We start from the raw sequence: 7,429 nt of genomic DNA, 5'->3' as shown, positions 1-7,429 counted from the left end.
ATTCAGTACAATTTTATAAAAAAACAATTTTTGGTTATAAATTAAATATATTATAATTTATCTTGATCAACGGGAATAATGTCCACAGAAATCACATAAGCTAAATAAGTTTGCTGATTCAATGACCGTCATTACAAGTATGTATTTTACTTTACTACATGCGGATCTACTCGTTTCTCAGAAATGCCGCATATTCAATAATCACTGGCACCGGACCTCAAATCTCTCGACAAGATCCCAGTCTCTTTAGCCAACCCTCCAATGAAACCGATCTCACTTGGAGTGCTATGTAACATTCGTAAGGGTCTCACACGCACACTCCCTTCTGGTAACAGGAACTGAAACACACCGATACATCGATCAATATCAAGACCTCTGGTACAAAATTTTGAATATATAACGAACCATCATTCTGTAGAATTTGTAACATTAATTTGCATATTAATAGGATCATGATTTATCTGTTTCTAAATTTGCACTTTATATTTTTAAATATTTTAAAATGTATTTTTTTATTATATCAATTTATATATAATCAACGAATCACGATAATAAAACGGACAAAAAAGTAATACTAATAAGAAAAAAAAGTAGAAGTAATACTGCAAAATATTTAAAAATCTAAAAGACCAAAGTAAAGAATCTGAAATGCATTCGTGTGAAATAGCAATCTAAGCCCTTACGATAAATTTACGTCGCATTTCTAGCAAGGCAATGGCAGCTTTGCTTGGGATTTATCCCGTGGGAAATCAGTTAGTTTCGTTCGGCAAAATTCGCAATATTACTGTGGTAAGGCAGGTTTGAAGGCGGCTGAATAATCGAACATCGATTCGTTAAAGTCGATAGTTGATTGTAAATAGTCGGAATTGACGCATTCGTTATCTGTTGGAATACTGAATATTCGCCGGAAAGAGTATCAGTTATATTTGAATCAGAAATTTATGTAATTATAATTATCTCTGATAGAATGATAATTGCTTTTTTGATATTACGCGATATTTAATAAAATATTTTATAAAATGTATATATTATAGAACTGAGGAAGAGGGGGAACTTATTGAAAATCTCATAAAGGAAGAAAAAGTGTGTGGGAAATCTGCACGTGGATGCCATTTGTTTCACGCGTTTCGTTCTTCGCATTTCCTACAAAAATGTCAATGCCGCCCTTTTCCGCCTTCTGTTTGTGATGAGAAATAATTCGATCTCTCCCTATTGGCTGACACATCTATTGTACTGCGTACAATACTGTACAATACGTACAATACCATGAATGACGCGAAAGTACGCTCTTCGATATTTATTTCATTACTCTATTCTTTAGCACTTGCCAAGTCAGAGTCAAATTGGTTTTCGTCCATTCTCGTCTCTTTCTTTTCATCTTTTACACACTGCAATGTTTCTCTCGTACGTCGCGTAATCAGCTTCGACACCAACAAATATCTCGAGTCATCCTGCTTTTCATTCAGTGCGACGATGCAAACATCGAATGTTTGCTGCAGCTTGAATATACACGTGTTCTTTGCGAGCGGGCGTTTCACCAACAATGAACGGCGAAGGAGACGTTCCTTCCCGGGGCACATTCGAAAGGTATTTTATTAACGGCGAATGAAACAGACAGCGCGGACAAAAGCTGACGTGCTATATTGTTCGGACAATACATTGAACGGGACAGAACACGCAACACGAGCCGCGCAATTGCACCGACCTGCATTCCGAATGCACGCGAGCGATGCGGTCGCAGACTACAATTGTGGTCGTTCCACGCGGACTTGCTATCCTTTGGAAAAACACATTGTGTTGCGAGCTTGCACCGATGTTTTTTCCTTCGTTAATTCTTATCTATTAAATTAATTCAAAGAGTCCCTCGTTGAATTTGTACCTGTTTTTCGTATTTGATCGTGATAGTGGAGACTGAAGACATTACATTACAGAGTCTCTACGATTTTATTAGAATCCTATACAAAAAGAAGGTTTTGCTGAAGAATCCAAAAATTCAGCTTGACACAGAAAATAATTTCATTGGATTATCAAAATGATTATAGTAGAATGTTTAAACTTGAGGGACGGAGGGGAGGGAGAGTTGCCACACAGAAAAAAAATTATTCTTAAATCAATCGTAATATACTCACATGTAAGCATAAATATTGTAATCGCGCTTCAAAGATTTTAGTATGGATTTATTGAATTTGTATTAACGCAAGAGTTTGATTGAGCAAGGATCTTGAATTAAGTGCAAACTCACACAGCACACATTATTTGCGAAATGTCCTAGGAACGTTTTTAGGACATAGAGATGTTCTCTGGATGTTTCTTGAAGGTATTACTATATGGGAAGTACTCAACAAATTCAATAAAATCAAAATCTTTGAAGCAAGATTATAATTTTTACTTGTACGAATATATTAGGTTGATTTAAAAATAGTCTTTTTCTGTGTAGAATGTCAAAACTTTTTGCAGCATTACTCATTATCCTTGAGATTCTTGTGATTATTTTGATATTTACAACAAAATTATTTTCGTATAGGTATAGGCTAAATTTTTAAATATTTTAGCAAAATTATTTTTTTCGTGTGCAAGAAAGAAAGATATAATAACCTGTAATATTTCCCTGTATACTATCTATCGTTTTAACTTATACTATCTCGCTCTATAATCTTAATTCAGGTTACAGATTGAGACAGTATAAGTTAGAATGAGAATATAAAGGGATAATATAAAGGAAGACAGAAAAAAGTAATGTGAGTTTCTGCTGCTAATGTGCCCTACTTAAAATTCTGTTATAATTAACACTATCTCTTGCAAAAGGTTTTTAACTTGTTCTTGGTAAGGTTGTGAAGCAATTGCTGCCACGCGCGCGCGACTAATGCGATTTTTTTTATTAACAATTAATGTTTATTCATTACGAAATGTATCCAAGTTTCTTCGTATGATTTTCAATGTTAAGTAACGTAATTTCAAGTTCGTAAATAACAAGTTTATTCTCTAAATTAATTCTTAAGGTGTTCTTCTATTTTAAATGGATAAGAAAAGTGGAATAATTATACTTTCGCCAAAACATAATTAAATATAAATTTAAATTTAAATATAAATTTTGTCAATATTTCTATATTAATCTCTCTAACAAGTGGGTAAGATAAATTTTAGCAAAGTGAATTTTAGTAAAGTGAATTTTTAACAAAAAAACATTGCAAAAAGCTATTTTTTTTGTAAAAAATCTGTAATTATTATTTTAAAATGATTTTAAAAAGTGCCGAAAGATATGAAACGGGGAAGAAGTGTTCATGGTAAACATTCACAAAGATAGGAGATCAAAAGTATTACTAAGAGAATACATTAAGAATTTTTTATGAATTTAAACTATTTGAACTTCATAGGGAAGTTCAAATAGATCTGAAAGAACTAGATTCTGTAAAAATATAAGAGAAATCCATATTACTATTACATTCGGATAATTACGTCATAATGTCTCTTTCATTTGAATCATTTTTCTCATTTTATTACCTATCTTATTCATTTCAAATATATTTTATATTAAACTTAAATTGATTAATTCATTAGCGATATCATTAACTTGAATATAACTAAAAAATAAAAAAATTACACTTAAAACAAAATGATGATCCACATTAGCATTTTTTCCTCATATATATCCTGTAAATCTTTCATATAGAGGATTTTGACATAATCGCTCGTGTCCAGACTTTGTTATAAGGTTTCTAACGGAAGCAATCTTCATTGTCGCGCGCGAATCAACACTCTCTCCACCGTATCTGTCTATAGGGTAGTCAGTCTCTTGTAGCGAATCCTGGTAAAACCTGGCTTATAGAGATTGCGTAACGCACCAGAAACAAGTGTCTAAAAGCTTCCCGTTGCATCGTTCCGACGGGCGCGTGAAGTTTACGAAGTAATCAGAAAGGTGGAGGGGAATCGTGCCACGCTACACACATTTATGCGAGTTTGAAACTCCACCTTCGCAACCTCAATCTCCTCTTATTATAACGTCTACGACGATGAAACGAAAATATATCTCCGGCGGCAAGTTTTCGGGGGAGCTGAGCTTTGGCGCGGGGCGCAAGTTATTAGACACGCCCGCGCAATAAAATTATGTTTCGCCATCGTGTATCCGCCTCGTCACGGTGGGAAGTCACGTCGATTACGTGATACCGTGTCGAGGCTGAATCTTTTTAATCGTTCCCATCCGCGCTTGTATGTGCCCCCGATATATAGTATATAGGTAGGCCGTAATCGGATAAACCGAAAACGCGAGCCAACTCGTAAAACAATTTTAAATTCAAGCCGGAAAGCAAGAATAATTAGTAATTTCTTCTAATTACTAAACCAGTTCTCTCTAACGGGCAAGAACTTCGAGCTTACTCTGTAATTGTGAGGAAACGAACGGTGTAGGATGAGATGAAGGGAAGAGAAAGAAAATAAAAAGGAGATGGAAAAGGGGGAAGAGGATGACATCCGCCGTTGGTGCGGAAGCGAAGGCACGTGTTTCAAGTATCTTCCGAGCGAGGAATCCTTGATATTAATTAGATGAGCTCGTAACTCTGAAATCGGAGGAGTAAGAAGCCGAACTTCGTTTGGGAGTTCGTTAAAGGAGTTACTCGCGTTCGTATGGCGCCGGATATCCTAACTCGCGTAACGACTCTTAACGCGATGGTCTCCTTGCTTCCTGCCTCTTCTCCTTCGTCTTCTCGTCAAACCCTCTGTTACGAACGTAAAGTTCCTAGCGTGAAATGCGTCCCTACCGTCCTGGATGTTCACAATTTGTTGCACGCGACACCCGACGCGTGTCGCGGAGCTAGACACGCGAGTCTTTTCTTAGTTGTTTTTCTCCTTTTCTCTCTCTCTCTCTCTCTCTCTCTCTTTGTCTCTTTCTCTTCATGTCGCTGGTAAATACTTTGCAAGAGTTTTAACTTTAAAGCGCGCAAATTCCACCCTTTGGAAAATCTCTTCGGGCTGAGAAAACTGACTAAACATTCCTAAGTCTCTCTGTTAATAATATCCTGATTCTCTCTCTTTCTCTCTCTCTCTCTCTCTCTCTCTCTCTTTCTTTCTCTCTCTTCTCTCTCTGTTGTTGGAAAAAATTGCTGCTCGATGCAGGAAAATTAAAAATATTTTCTTACACATATATATTGGTCTGTTCGTTCCGCGAGATAATTAACGGAACGACGATGGAACTACAATCGAGGACGCAGCATGAATAGTCGTTTGTTTCAACCAATACAATAACCGCACGCGTGGCGGGAGTTTACTTTATTCTATTATTTTATACGCGTACATTATGCTTAAAGCCAAGGGGAGAGGGGGAGGGGACGGCTATTACTACGAAAATTTTTATTCCAGTCTGTTGAACTTTTGAGATAAAAGGAGCGCGCGTATACTTGCGTAAAATAAAAACCGCACCTAGCGATGTGAGGTGATCGTGAGCGGAATAAAGACATCCGTGGTGCCATCTTCAAGCAACTTTACAAAACGCAATGCAAGTTGAATTACCGATGTACCGACCGCTGTAATATTCTATAATTTTTCTAATTTAGTTAGAAAGAAATATGACGATTTTCAAAACGCGCAATTGACGCGATATCGAAAATTTATCAATCAAAATATCGCACTAAATTCGCAATCTGGCGGGAATTTCGCTCCACGTTTCGCCCGTCGAGAGAAGTTTCCTCGATCCGCCGCCCAGATGGCAGCAGCGATCGCGGCGTTGCACAATATGGCCGCCCTGGTATTGGCATCGCCATGGCAATTCTCTTGGCAGCTTCCTAACTGTCGCCTTTTTTATACATTTTACACGAGTTTTTCTAGTATCAGCGCCTAGAACGTAGATATAGTGTGTGCGTGCGTGTGCTATGATGTAACTGCGGCGCGCGGAGGCGTCCGTAAGATCGTCGTTGAACGCGTAGAGCGTGGTGAGTGTTTTCCGTATTCTCGTTACGCTGCCGAGCAAGCTGCGAACGTCTCGCACTATCTATTGTCTCGGTCGTTTGTTGACGAGTTTCGTACCTCGAATCGCGGGGATCGATTCTACGGGGCAAGCACGTGATACCAAATGAGTGGCGGCTGTTCGCAGGTGCGATCGCGTGCTCGTCTCGAGATCTGTCACTCGTTTCTATAACCTCCTCTCCATGTCTCTCGTACAATTTTTCTATTCTTCCCTCCTCCCATTTCGATCGTACGGTCGACCTCCTCGTCGGCATGCATTTACTCGTCTCGTCGATCCGAAAGAATTCCGCGAATTAACAGCGTGTTCCTATGATATTCTGCCACAAGGTTGCGCCGGTAAACAATCGAGGGATTGTTTACCGATCCCTCGAAAGCCGATGACACTTGCGTGCGCAATCATTGACGCGTCACGCATTGGTTTCTTTTCAACGAGCAGACGACAATTCCTCGGTCTACACAAAAGTGTATACTTATGTGTTAAATTTACAAGCAGAAGTGTTAATTATTAAATTTTTACATTATATAAAAATATTTTATGTAAATTAATCGTGAATATAAACAAACGAATAAAGGCGCGATATATGGAATTGCCATTGAAATTTGGTAGGCAAATTAAATCCACATTTATATTTATTCAACTCATAAGCAAGTTATACAAAATCAATACGGTAGAAAAGATTGGAATATATAAATTAATTTTATTTGTTATCGAGAATAATGAAATATGTATATATTTATGTAAACTGTATTCGGACACTTTGCCGGCGCTGGCGAATAAACGAACGTCGCCATGGTAACCCGTTCGTCCACGAGTATTTCGCGTGTTATGACAGCCGGTCGGAAGTGTGGAATAAGCGCGAGATCGAATATCGCATGATTCGTTCGCACGTTTTTGTCCCCTACCCTTCCCACCCCACATTGTCGTTATCACTCCAGCAAACGAATTCTCTGCCGCGGACGCGTCTCGAAATTGTCTAGAATCGTCACGGTATGCTCCGAATACATCGCCAATCACCGGTATTTTTAAGCGTATTAAATACACATGGTTAAAGCATTCCTCGAGGCACGAAGAAACGTATTGATTTTTCCACTGAAATTAACGTGTCTCCGCGATGTTTGCTTTCAGGGCGGACCTAGCCACGTTCCGAGTCTCTGAAAAGCGACACAGGTGCGTACCGACAGTGGCATCCTGCGGAGGGATGTACGAAGTTTCCGTGCAGTAGCGACCGACGTAGCACGTATGTTTGTTATCGTTACGTTGTTCATTTATCTTTCGCATATTATTTCACCGGCCACACATATATCCAATGAAAAACGATCCTTGACATTTGTTCATTGTCTTCTTCATCTTATTTGATTACAAACTTTGATTGTAGCATGTTGAAATTGAGTTATTTCTAGAATTGAAGTTTTATCTTCTTAATAAATAGACATTGTCTCTAAAGTCTGTTCTTAAAGTCCTATTTTTAACAAA

Source organism: Atta colombica, unplaced genomic scaffold, assembly GCF_001594045.1.
Source record: "Atta colombica isolate Treedump-2 unplaced genomic scaffold, Acol1.0 scaffold107, whole genome shotgun sequence".
In the NCBI taxonomy this organism is placed as follows: Eukaryota; Metazoa; Arthropoda; class Insecta; order Hymenoptera; family Formicidae; genus Atta; species Atta colombica.
This window is presented reverse-complemented; position numbering follows the sequence as displayed.